The sequence below is a fragment of the Hylobates moloch genome, unplaced genomic scaffold (assembly GCF_009828535.3).
Source record: "Hylobates moloch isolate HMO894 unplaced genomic scaffold, HMol_V3 SCAFFOLD_2, whole genome shotgun sequence".
Classification (NCBI taxonomy): domain Eukaryota; kingdom Metazoa; phylum Chordata; class Mammalia; order Primates; family Hylobatidae; genus Hylobates; species Hylobates moloch.
In genome coordinates, this window is record NW_026652277.1 from 118,686,851 (window position 1) to 118,701,045 (window position 14,195).

Here is a 14,195-nt window from a genome sequence, read left to right on the forward strand (position 1 = left end):
GTGGCTCATGCCTAATCCCCCCACTTTGGGAGGCCGAGGTGGGCAGATCAGCTGAGGTCAGGAGTTTGAGACCAACCTGGCCAACATGGCAAAACCCCATCTCTATAAAAATACAAAAATTAGTCAGGCATGGTGGCAGGCACCTGTAATCCCAGCTACTCAGGAGGCTGACGCATGAGAATCGCTTGAACCCGGGAGGCAGAGGTAGCATTGAGCCAAGATGGCGCCACTGCACTCCAGACAGGGTGACAGAGTGAGAGTCGGTCTCAAAAAAAAAAAATTAGGTTTGGCAAGTGCAGCCTCTGCCATATATTTGTTCCTTTTTTAAAAAATGACACTTTAGGATTGTAAAACCCATTCTGGGGCTCAGGGTGACCAAATCTGTTAACTGATCCCTGATAGAGGTCACATTCTTTGAGCAAAATAGTTAAGATTACAAATCAAAAACAAAAAAATGAGTTATTAAAAACAAACATGATTGCACTGCAAATCAGTAAAGAACTGGTATGAGGACAGCTGGGGAAAAAACAGTTGGACTTTGCATTTCATTGGAGAATTTTAAACAGAGAAGTCAAATGATCCAACTTACAAATAAACTTCTAAGTTAGCTGACTTCAGATTTCAACTACCTGTTGGGAGTGAATTCAGGAGAGCCTGGAAATAAGATGATTCAGGGAATCACATTTGGATTTTTCTAACACTAGATAACATACTTCCTGGAGCATTTGGAAGAAAAAAAATGAAAGCAAGAGTCAGTGGACAGTACAGAGCAGAGATTCTCAAACTTTATTATATATTGAAACTACTTGGAGGGCTTCTTGAAAAACAAACTGGCTGAGCCCTACCTACCACTTTACTCTCTTCACCCCAATATTCCAATTCAGCAGGTCCGATGGCACTGAGATGATGTTTGAGAATTTACAATTCCAACAATTTGTAGATGATGCAGCAGGTCAAGGATCATAGTCGAGAACCACTGTCTTAGAAATGATGTCTTTTATTTTTTTCTTTTGAGACAGAGTCTCACTTTGTCACCAAGGGTGGAGTGCAGTGGCGTGATCTCGGCTCACTGCAACCTCCACCTCCCAGATTCAAGCAATTCTCCTGCCTCAGCCCCCCAAGTAGCTGGGATTATAGGTACGCAGCACTACGCCCGGCTAATTTTGTTATTTTTAGCAGAAATGGGGCTTCCCCATGTTAGTCAGGCTGGCTTCAAACTCCTGACCTCATGATCTGCCCACCTTGGCCTCCTAAAATGCTGGGATTACAGGTGTGAGCCACCGGGCCTAGCCAATGCCTTTTATTCTTAAATCACCGCTTAATTTTGTCTCAAGCCAATAATGGCCAAGGAAGAAATTCATCTATTAAGAAATCCATGGACTGGGGGCCAGGCACAGTGGTTCACACCTGTAATCCCAGCACTTTGGGAGGCCAAGCCAGGTGGATCGCTTGAGGCCAGGAGTTTGAGACCAGCCTGGGCAACATAGTGAGACCCCCCAACTCTACAAAAAAATTTTTAAAAGCCAGGCAAGTGGCATGCGCCTGTAGTCCCAGCTAGTCAGGAGGCTGAGGTGGGAGAATTGCTTGAGCCCAGAAGGTCAAGGCTGCAGTAAGCCAAGATCGTGCCATTGCAGTCAGCCTGGGTGACAGAAATCCATGGTCTGAATTCAGTGCATAGCCTGGCTCCTACCAGCCTTTCTCAACTGGGGTCTGTAAGAGAATACAACTCTCTTACTGAAAATGACTTGACTTTTTCTCAATTCTCCCAAGAATTGTACACAGTATCTACGTACACTGTACATGTCATCCATAGAGAGGAAGTAAGGTATACAATGGATGCCAAAGCATTGGGGTTTTTATTTTCTACCCACACTGAGACATTGCAAAAATGTATTCAAGACGACTAAATTTAGTCAAGTCTTTAAAGAAAGGCCCTGATAGTAAACTAAACATACTCTGCCTCAGAACCTACCTTTTACCACACAAGTTAGTGCTTTCAAAATGTAGCATCAGAACAAGAAACATGATGTGTTAATACTGTGCCTCAGGCATGGTCTTAACAAATTAATAGGGTACTTGGGACCACTACTTTCACCATTTTTATATACATCACAGTAATGTCCTGAATCCTCTGTGCCTTTCTTTTTTAAAAAGTAGAAAGCAAGACTTCATTTTTATTCTAACTCACAAACCTAGCAAATCCTAACAAGATAATACACTCAACCTCTAAGAAGAGATCTAATATTAGGATTCGGTAATGAGGTCACATTGTTACAAACTACAGTAACTGAAAACTTTAAAGCTCCCTGAGACCTGAGTAGAAAAAAAAAAGGAGGGGGGTGGGGGATCATGGCAGACACGAGGCAGGACTAGACTGCAGCTCCCACTCTGACAGAGCAGCGTGTGGAGTCTTGCATCGTAAACTCTCGCTCCAGAATGACGGCAGGAATAAATCAGGAAAGCTAAGAGAACCCACAGATCTTCTGAAGGAAGCAGATTGCTCCTGCAGGACCCAGGATACACCCCAAATACTGTGCTGGTATCCATGACTGAGAGACCCACAGACGGTTCACATCACAGGACTCTGTGTAGACAACCCCCAGTACCAGCCCAAAGCCTGGTAGACCTGCTGAGTGGCTAGATCCATAAGAGAGATAACAATCACTACAGCTTGGCTCTCAGGAAGCCACATCCCTAGGAAAAAGGGAGAATATTACATCAAGGGAACACCTGTGGGACAAAATAATCTGAACAATAGCCTTGAGTCCTAGACCTTCCCTCTGGCAGACAGTACCCAAATGAGAAGAACCAGAAAACTAACACTGGTAATATGACAAAACATGGTTCTTTAACACCCCCCAAGAAATCACACTAGCTCACCAACAATGGATCCAAACCAAGAAGAAATCCATGATTTACCTGAAAAAGAATTCAGAAGGCCAGTTATTAAGCTAATCAAGGAGGCACCAGAGAAAGGCAAGGCCCAATTTACGGAAATTAAAAAAAAAAAAAAAAAGAAACAAGAAATGAAGGGAGAAATCTTCAGTGACATAGACAACATAAATAAGAAACGAAACTTCAGGAAAACAATGGAAACATTTATAGAAATGCAAAATCCTCTGGAAAGTCTCAGCAACAGAATTGAACAAGCAGATCTTCAGAGCTCAAAGACAAGGTTTTCTAATTAACCCAATCCAACGAAGGCAAATAAAAAAGAATAAGAAAATATGAACAAAGCCCCCAAGAGGTCTGGGATTAGGTTACATTACCAAACCTAAGAATAATCAGTGTTCCTGAGGAAGAAGAGAAATCTGAAAGTTTGGAAAACATATTTGGGGGAATAATCTAAGAAAACTTCGCCAGCCTTGCTAGAGACCTAGACATCCAAATACAAGACGCTCAAAGAATACCTGGGAAATTCATCACAAAAAGATCATCACCTAGGCACATTGTCATCAGGTTATCTAAAGTTAAGATGAAGGAAGGAATCTTATGAGCTGTGAGGCAAAAGCACCAGGTAACTTATAAAGGAAAACCTATCACATTAACAGCAGATTTCTCAGCAGAAACTCTACAAGCTAGAAGGGATTGGAGCCCTATCTTCAGCCTCCTTAAACAAAACAATTATCAGCCAAGAATTTAGTATCCAGCAAAACTAAGCTTCCTAAACGAAGGAATGGTACAGTCTTTTTTAGGCAAACAAATGCTCAGAACTCGCCACTACCAAGCCAGCACTACAAAAACTGCTAAAAAGAGCTCCAAATCTTGAAACAAATCCTGGAAACACATCAAATAAAGCTCCCTGAGATCTTATCAAAATAATCAGCATGAATTATGCTTGTCAAGGGAAAGAAGCAAAGCACATTACCAGATTTGCTATTTTTATTTGATGTGTTTTCTTCCCCAGATTGAATGACCAATGCAAAAAATCTAACAGCTCATTAGCTCACTGTTACCTATAAATCATTTATACACAAATATTTGAGTTTCTCCTATCTACTAGAATCTGGGCTAGGCACTGGATGTTTATTATAAAGTTTACAGTTCCTCAAAACTCATTGTATTTTATACCAGGAAAAAGATTCCCTTTAAGTTGTATTTGAAATGTATAAAGGTCAAATTGAGAAAACAAATTTTAAATCTTATGTTATTCATTTACTAAGCAAATATTTATAGATCACCCACCATATATTAGATATTTTATGAAGCCCTAGAGATTAAAAAAAGAAAAACATTTTGATATGATTGCACTTGCCCTTAATGATGAGTTTACAGTATGGTTGGAAAGAAAGAAAAATAGTTGCAATAATTGTGCAGCTATAACTGTAGGAAGACAGGGAAGGAGCATCTAAAGGGGTAGGAGGGCACTAGATATAAAGGAAGGAAGCTGAGCTTGAGCTGAGACTTAAAGGACCTAGACAAGGTTATTACAAGGGGTAAACTATGAGGGGGAAAGCCAAAATAACAGACTTAATTACTTTTAAAACACCTACAGAATGTGCATTTGGAAACTGATGATATAAGACCTAAAAATGTAAGCAGAGACCAAACAACATGTCTCAAATTAAGCACTTTTCATTCTGATAATCAGAATCACTGAAAAAATACCAACATGTTATAGAAAAATTACTCAGATTTACATGTGGTGCACTGTCAAGGTGGGGTCAAACAGGACACAGGCAAACCAGTTGGAAAGTTATTTCAATAAACCAACTGAAAGATAAAGAGGATAGAATTAAGCCAGGGAAATGCATAAAAGGATGGATTCAGGAGATCAGTATACTTGGAAGACAGAATCTATGTGGAATAGGATTTAAAGAAGGAGAAAGGAGTAGGACACTCAAATTTCTGGCTAAGGAAATGTTGAAGAGTGGAGGAGTCTATATGTATAGAGGGCATCAGGAAGAGGAATGATAATTCTGTTTTGGAAAACTTTAATTATGGGCTATCAATGGGGCATATGGTTTTGGATTTCCTATCAGAGGTCTGGGCTGGAAATCCAGAATTTCATGTTATCACTTCATCATAGTTAAGACCATGGATGAACATAATATTCATTTAAGTCAAATATACATAAGCCCATGGACCTTCTTCCTAAGAAAAAAGACATACATACATATAAACAACATTTTGTACTCCATTTCAAAAGCTGCATGAATGCCCATTCATGCACTCCACCCCTAAAGGCCTCTTGGAAGTAGACAGTAGAGAGTTAAGAACAGAGTTCTAAGAAAGTGATCTACAAATTAGTTGTCATATGGAAAGAGTGATATGACAAGAGAAAAGAGTTTCAAATGACATGATACAGTCCACTGTACTCAGCCACTCTGAGGTCCTAGATGACTAGCACACCTAGTTTCCAAAAATGGTAGAAGGTAAATCTCAGTGAGCTGAAGGATAAACGCAAAGGGAGAAAATGGGGGAAAAAAAACAACAACCCTACAAATGGGTACATGCTATTCTTTCAAGAAACTGAGAAAGAAAAGGAGAAAAAGCAGGAAATACTGAAATAATGTGGTTTAAGAGTTTCTGAAAATACAGGATAGAGTTGATCATGATTTTATCATAATCGGGGAGAGCAAAGAGATAAGGAAAAGTTGAGCAATCAGGAGAAAGACTATGACTGATGGAGTAGGGTCTCTGAGAATGCAGGCGAGAATGACAACGAAAGCATAGGTGTAGAGAGACTTGGAGAGATGAAGGAGTATGGAAGGAAGGATGAGTGGAAGTGCATATGGTTATAACATGGTTAAGCAGAGAGTGAATGAGGAGAGAAAAACATGCTAAAAGGGAGTTCCACCAAAATGACTCCGATTTTATTTGAGATATGCTGAGACCGTTCAAACAGGTGATGAGGTGGGATTTTTTCTAATACAGAAGCAAAAGTCTGAACTTACCATCCACAATAATAGAAGAAATATTTTTCAGGTAGCAATGAATGCTCAGCTCATACTGCAAACAATTTAAGGTGGCAATAATCTGGCATAGGAACAAAGGCTGGTGTGAACCAGGGTTAAGGTTTTGTAATACAGGGGCAGTGGGACAATGAAACCTAAATGATGAGGGTTATTAAGTGCTTAACTTTAGGCCTAGATGAAAGGAAAAGATGTTCAACTAGGAGGTCTTAAAGATGAATCATAACATTCATAGTTAAAATTTCTGGTAAGATCACAGTGAATAAGGATTAAGAAAAACTGGCCTGGCCGGGCGCGGTGGCTCACGCTTGTAATCCCAGCACTTTGGGAGGCCGAGGCGGGCGGATCACGAGGTCAGGAGATCGAGACCACGGTGAAACCCCAGCTCTACTAAAAATACAAAAAAATTAGCTGGGCGTGGTGGCGGGCGCCTGTAGTCCCAGCTACTAGGAGAGGCTGAGGCAGGAGAATGGCGTGAACCCGGGAGGCGGAGCTTGCAGTGAGCCAAGATTGCGCCACTGCACTCCAGCCTGGGCGACAAAGCGAGACTCCGTCTCAAAAAAAAAAAAAAAAAAAAAAAAAGAAAAACTGGCCTACATATCAATTTTTACCACACTAATTTTTACTCCACATTTAATATGGCCCACTAAATGACAAATATATAAATGAAAAATTCTGTTAATAATAAATATTTAATGCCCCAGAACAAATATAATTTCTAAAGGACTGAAACTCTAAAAGCCTATTTCTGTTCATCAGAAGTACTGGCTGTGGCTATCTGAACAAATCTTTAAATTATTAAACATACATACAGGTAAAAAGAAAGTCTTGAAAGTTTAACTGCCCTTTTTTACATTCCAAATAAGGAGTAAACTAAACTAATGGTAGCATATTTCTTTTTGTGAGATGATATTAACCAATAATCAGTGAGCTAGAATTCCAGTACACACTATTCTGAAGTACTACATATAAAAATTGTAATGTTTATTCTTCTTAAACCAAACCTGTGTTTCTAAACTCTAAAGATGGTCTGACTGCTTGATAGCAACTTTAGGAAAAGATAGTTACTGTATTTTTTCATTATAGACAAATGAAAAAATCTAAACAGCCAAACAAACTATATTTCCTAATAAGTTTAAAGTCAGCAATTAGTTACTGGCAATTATGGATACTAGGGAATTATTAAAGGGACAAAAATAGTCAAAGTGATATAGTGCAGATTAAGGGATAAAAACACTGACATGAAGGAGTAGGTTGTAAATGGAGTAACATTAGAATTTAAGATTTCAATACTTAAAATAGAATCTTGTACCCACAAACCATACCTTGAAAAATGAACAGTGAATAAAGATTAAATAAACAATGAATAAGAATATTTGTATTTTATTGTGCTTTTTTTAAAAATTGAGTTGTGATATTGTTAACATTAGCAAGATCAGAACTCAGAAAATAGCCATCATCGACACATATTTATAATCCTCCATTATGCGACTTCAAAAGGGGGTGATTTTTTCATGGTAAATCCTAAAGATAATTTTAACCTTTTATTTCTTACTTGTATTAAAACTTATTATCATCAATTGGTTCATACAGCGAAGTCTAGGCACATTTAACTTTCTTGAATCTACCAAACACTGTAGGCCAAAAAAAGGAAGGCAGAGACAGACAAAAGCAATAATTACTAGAGATTCTGCTTACCATTTCAGGTATTGAATACCTGCTCCAGAGTGAATGGGGGATGGGCAACAAGAATCTTGCTCCTTTAGTCTGTTTCAATCACCACATGCATCTCAAAATGTGAGCATCTTGCTGCACTGCATGACTCTAGTTTTTAACACTTTTTCTCTTTTTTAAAAAAACATACAAGGTGGTGACCAAACACAGACCAACTTTTTCACTGGGAGTTCATGTAAAGAAACTGTGATACATTCCAAGTCAGGATGAAAAACAGGGCTGTGTAGGACATGCTGAGAGACAGCATGTTATGCCAACTTGATGTCCTCTTAAGGGATTCTCAAAGGTAATCTTAGCTATTCACAGTTTCTACCTAACAAGTTCACTTTAGATGCTAACTCATTCTTAAGCAAGAAGCAATTGCTCTTGAATAGTTCCCAATCAAGTTAGGAAACACATCTGAAGCATGTAGAATATGGAAAGCATGACAAAAATAATAAAATAAATAAACACTTTTCACACAATACAAAACATATAATGGTTAAAGACAATAAAATTTCTATGGGGCTCTTATTCTCTAACTTATTCTCTAACTTGGTTTCCCATTCAAAGGTGGGGGAAAAAAAAATCCTGGACAGGGTCATAACTATAAAGCAGATTAGCCTTTATATTCAGAATATTCCCCCCAAAGTTGTGTTAATTTTACTTTTAGCACAGGATAAGGAAGGCTTTTCCTTTAAATGTCCTTGGGAAAACAAATAAAAAAAATATTTTAGCACCAGATAAGGACAAGCATAGTCAAAAAGAAAATTCCAGAACATCCCACAAAGATGAAACGAGCACACCCATTACTCTCAAGAAAATGTGGAACAGACCCAGCACATATTAGGCAGTATATATTATAACTCTTCCCATAAAAGTCCAGTGGAAAAGGGCCTAGCACAGATTATGTCTGAAAGACAAAATTCTCATTCCACCCTAATCCATGGAGCCTCTGGAAGGCAGACTCAAGGAATTTACGCCTGCCCTCTTGTGAGTGGAAAAAAAACCGTTTTTCCTCTGCTCTCACACCACAACCATCAACACAGAAGATGTCTGTGACAAAACGTGCATGAGTTTCTCCCCACGCACCAAGCAAGCAATCACTTCTGCAGCAGACATCATGTGGGGTTCTCCCATTCATTTCTGACACTATCTAGAGATACTGTCATATCCCACAGATTGAAGGCCCAGTCCCACAAGACTGCCCACCACCTCTGATGCCAATTACAAGCTCCAGGCTTTTTTATCTGTACTTCTGATTGACCAGCTATAAATTGGGGATTACATGACCCCCTCCTTGGGTTCGGTTAATTTGCTAGAGTGGTTCACAGAACTCAGGGAAACACGTTTACCAATTTATTATAAAGGATATTACAAAGGATACAGATGAATAGATACATAGGATAGGGTAATTTATAAGGGAAGGGAATTTCCATGCAGAACTTCCAAGTACTTCCTGGGCATACCACCTCAAGGAATCTCCACATGTTCAGCTTTCAGAAGCTCTCTGAACCCTGTCATTTTGAGTTTTTATGGAGGCTTCAGTACATAGGCATAATTGATTAAACCCTTTGGCCATTGGTGATCAACTTAATCTTCAGCCCCTCTCTCACCTCCCCAAGCAGTTAGGGGGTGGGGATGAAAGTCCCAACCTTCTAATAATTCTTTGATCTTTCTGGTAACCAGCCCCCATCCTGAGGCTACTAGGAGCAGCCAGCTAGCAAAGACAAAATTCTTAGTCAATTCATTAGCATACAAAAAGGCAAAATGGGGCCTGTAATCCCAGCACTTTGGGAGGCCAATGCAGGGGCACTGCTTGAGCCTAGGAGTTCCAGAGATACACAGGAGATCAATCAGACCAATGTGAAGACTGGAAAGAAACTGATTTCTACCTCAAAAGAAAACGCTTGGCCGGGCGCGGTGGCTCACGCCTGTAATCCCAGCACTTTCGGAAGCCGAGGTGGGTGGATCATGAGGTCAGCAGATCGAGACCATCCTAGCTAGCACGGTGAAACCCCGTCTCTACTAAAAATACAAAAAATTAGCCGGGCGCGGTGGCGGGCGCCTGTAGTCCCAGCTACTTGGGAGGCTGCGGCAGGAGAATGGCATGAATCCGGGAGGTGGAGCTTGCAGTGAGCGGAGATGGCGCCACTGCACTCCAGCCTGGGCGACAGAGCGAGACTCCATCTCAAAAAAAAAAAAAAAAGAAAGAAAAAGCTTTTTATTTAATTATTTTTTTTGAGGTAGAAACTCAGGTAGAACTGTGAACTTTATATTTAAACCAGCTTTGCAAAAGAAAAACTTACTCTTCTGAAATGGCAAACCACTGGTACATATAATACTATCTTTTTGATCAAAGGCAGTATCAAATCATGCTGTTAAAGCAAGATCACCTGCTCCTCTTTCAATGCCAATTACATATATACATTGACAGTAACTTTTTCTTTTAAAAGCTTTGGTTTGGTCAACTACAGATCCATGGCATGAGAAAGAACCCTAGTCAAGATTCTCTCTTAAAAGGAGGCTGCTGGATTATAGAAAGTTCATGAGCACAGAGATTGTCCCTCTCTTGTTCTCCTAGGCCTAGCCCAGCGTTTGACACATAGGAAGACGTGAATGAATGAATGACAAAACCTGTTAAGCAGGGATCAAGAAAGCTGAACCATGAAAAATTACTCATATAAATAAGACTTAGCCTAAGCTTAACAGCATCTTTAAGGATCATTTTTCTCATGTAAGACTATTATAGCCATCATTAAAAAAAAGAGACAACATAAACTGGAGCACAACCCACAGTAAAACCAAAAGCTGAATTCTCAACTTTTGAGAACTTTGAGAATCAGAAAAAGGATTTCAATCTATGAAACATAAAATCTGGTGATGGAGAAAATGGCTATCAATCTAACCTAACTTAGGGAAAGAAAGACATCGTAACTATGAGTTTGAATGCACAAGTGACAACACATCAAACTTTTACCAGCCCCTAGAATTATGCTTCTTTTAAACCAAAGAATAGCAAATACCATTAGCACACTGCATTCCATGAATAAGTTATGATAAGAAACCTATTTGAAATAACTGCCCAGTACTCATAAAACTTCCCTAGCATCCACATACACATGTATTTATTTCAAAATGAAATTCTAGGCTCCTTGGTTGCGAAATTCACCCACAATCCACCACGGTCAGCTCCCTATTTACTTTCCAGTGTGTTGAGGGAAAAATACGAGGAAGATTTCTTTCCCCAAATCTACGTGAAGAAAACGAAGTTATCAAGGCTTTGTAACAGAAAAAAAAGAAAGAAAACAAATTACCCATGCATGGGACAGAAAAAACACCTCATCTGGTCACGTTGTGGCTTAACACTTGGACAATATGTGGCTTAGGTTAAGTTTTCTATCCCCAACCCCACCTACAAACTCTAAGAATGGGCGGTATTGTTGCGAGATCGCGGACTCGACCTCAAGCTACCGAAAAGGATGACAGGTCGGGACTTGCCCCGGAGGCAGGAAGAGAATCTCTGGCGGGTCGCGTAGCCCGCCCCGCCGTCCCCGCCTCCAGCTAGCTCCCCTGGCCGCGGCGACCCTTCTCGTCCTCCCACCTCCACCTCCTCACCTCTCTGCCCGGCTCACGCGTTTCCCATCACTCTGTCAGCTCCTGCCACCGCGCCTCCTTCCCTTTCGGTTTTACTTTAACTTCCCACGCCGGGTGAGGAGCTGAGCGCAGGGCCAAAGATGCGAGCGGGCAGATGTACCGCCGCGCCCCGATGTACCGCCGCGCCCCGTCCGCCCTCCACGCCGCGCTTGCGGGGGTCGCGCCCAGTCACAGGGAACCGCGTGCGAGGACCATCAGCCAGACAGACAGACGCATAGACCCGGCGAGAGGGACAGAGTGGAGCTGGCGCCGGCCTACACGTCACCGCCCCGCTGCAGCGCCAACGTCGGCACGTCGACTCGTCGACTCCTGGCCCTCCGCCCCGCCCGCGTGCGCGCGCCGCCCCGCCACCCGCCTCCAGCCTCTCGTCCGCTGGGCTCGGAGGAGCAGAGGCGGAAGGTCCCGGCGGCGGCGAGGATGCGCCCCTGGGCGGGAGCATGCGCCCCTGGGCGGGAGCGGGCGCGCGCCTGCGCGCGTGCCGGGACGCTGTGTTTTACCCTGGCTGCCTGAACCGGCCAGGCCTGCCATCTCGACCTCTCTACCTGTGAGCTTTTCCCTGCATTTACTTCAGTCGGCCGCGTCTTCTCCCCGCCCTTCTCCGTAAGGTAAATATGTGGAGGAAATAATTCCTATTAAAGGTAAAGGAAAAGAGAGCAATTTGAATGAAGAAACAGGTAGTTGCTGTCGTTGTCTTCAGCCAAAGCCCTCGGGCTGCTGGAGAGTATACATGGTTCTCTGGTGTCAAGGCCTGTTTTCCATAAGCTTTCTGGATTCTCAGCTTAGTTCCCTCAAAGTGATCTCTGCAAGTCGGCCCTTCGGTCAGAAGACCTCCTCCAAAAACAGAAAGCCCGAAGATTCCCTAACTCGATTGAAAAGATAGGAAGATACGAAGAAAAACTAACCTAAAGAACTGTGTGGTTTATCTGCAAAGAGTTCTAGACTAAAAACCAACAATGCAAAGATAGTATGAGTTAATGTGTTTGTTGGGGCTGTCTTCTGCCATTCCTGCTTCCTCATAAGGTAATGTGCCCCGATGCCTGGTAGAACTGTTTTGTAGAGGCAGCCAATAGTGATCTGGTTATTCTCTTTACTGGTCAGACACCTCTGAAGTGCTGTGTTCAGCATTTGAAGAAGACTTCAATCAAGTTGGCATTATATCAGGGAAGAGCTAAATGATGAAGAGAACTCAAAAACAGGGCAAGTGAAGAAGTATTGATTAAACCTTCCAGGACTCACCTAGAAGAGAGAAAACTACTGGACTCTCTCCAAATATGAAGTGACTTATCATGTGAAGTTGATTTGTTTCATGTGATGCAAACTTCAGAGAACAGATTTAAGATCCTGACAAGAAGATGCCCTTGTAGCACAACCCAAAGAATTGCCAGCCTTAGCATGTGTGAATATCTCAACCACAGAATTTTGCTTCAAGGAGATTCTGAAGCTCACTTAATAGGGCCTTGGTACAGGGGAGCCACACATCAACAGAAGAATTAGTTGATGGTTTTGTTAAAGGTATTTCTAATCTTGAGATTACATGTGTCTTTGGTCCTGGACTTCATAGAGTTTACAAGTTAGTTCATGAGACAAGACAAATGCATCACAAAAATAAATAATGCAAGGAGGCCACGTGATAATGAGAGGTGCTGATAAGTGCTAGGAATTCACATGACAGATTATTCCCATCACAGTTCCAGAGGCTTAAGGGAGAAGAGAGGAACTGAAAATAGACTATCTAGGACTGCCCTATCCATTAGGATAGCCACCAGCTAAATATGTCTCTTGACATTTGAAATGTGGCTTGTCCAAACTGAGACATGCAATGAGTTAAAAATGTACATCAGATCTCAAAGACTTAGAAAACAAATGTAAAATATTGTAATTCTTATGTCAATTACATGTTGAAATAATATATAATGGATCAAATAAAATATGTTAAAATTAATTTCAACTGTTTATTTTTACTTTTTATGTGACTTCTAGAAAATTTTTAATTACATAGGTGGCTTGCATCATATTTCTATTAAATAGTCCTGGCCTGGAAGGAAATTCAGTTAGCCTTCTGTATCCATGGCTTCTGTATATGTGTCAACCAACTTTGGAAAAAAAACAATTGAAAAAAAAAAAAAAGAATGGTTATGTCTGCACTGAACATGCACAGACTCTTTTTCTTGTCATTATTTCCTAAACAATATGGGTGTAACAACTGTTTACATAGCACTTCCCATTGTATTAGGTATTATAAGTAACCTAGAGATGGTTTAAAGTATATGGGACAATGTGCATAGGTTATATGCAAATACTATACCATGTTGTATAAGGACTTGAGCACCCTGGGGTTTTGGTATGTGGGAGTGTCCTGGAACCAATCCCCTGTGGACACTGAGGGATGGTCTTACTTCATTGAACTCTAAGAACTATCTTTGTCCTCTTTATAGTCCCCAGGGTTTCCTCAATTTTTTTTTTTTTTCAAGAGATAGGGTCTTGCTGTATTATGCAAACTGAAGTGCACTGGCTATTCACAAGCATGAGCATTGTGCACAACAGCCCTGAACTCCTGGGCTCAATGATTCTTCTGCTTCACCCTCGCAAGTAGCTAGGACTACAGGTACCTGCCATCAAGCCCAGCTTCCCCAAATGTTAGTGGAAAAACAACCTAATGAAAATGCGCCCTGATGACAGAGAAAGACTGTCCAGAAAGTATGCCATGAGCAAAGCCAAGAAACAAGACTATAACTGCATTCTAGATAATGAGTAACCTATTTATCTGTAATGGAACATTGTTAATAGAAGGTAGTGACAAAATTAAAATGTAAACAAACTAGTCTATAAGGAGACTCAATTTTAAATTTAAAGAATTGAGTATAATAGGCAGTCAGTGTTTGGCAGTCACAAAATGGGATTGGGAGATTA

General features: G+C 41.0%; 1 protein-coding gene across 2 annotated transcripts in view; it reads right to left on the reverse strand.

Annotated features, from left to right (window-relative positions):
* The window catches only part of ASCC3 (activating signal cointegrator 1 complex subunit 3), a 390,213-nt gene extending 378,669 nt beyond the window's left edge, over positions 1-11,544 (reverse strand). For both annotated transcript variants that reach the window (XM_032155721.2, XM_032155702.2), the window contains exon 1: positions 11,247-11,544. The gene's annotated coding sequence lies outside the window, so the exon portion shown is untranslated. The remainder of the gene's footprint in view (positions 1-11,246) is intronic.
* Positions 11,545-14,195: the final 2,651 nt, after the last annotated feature.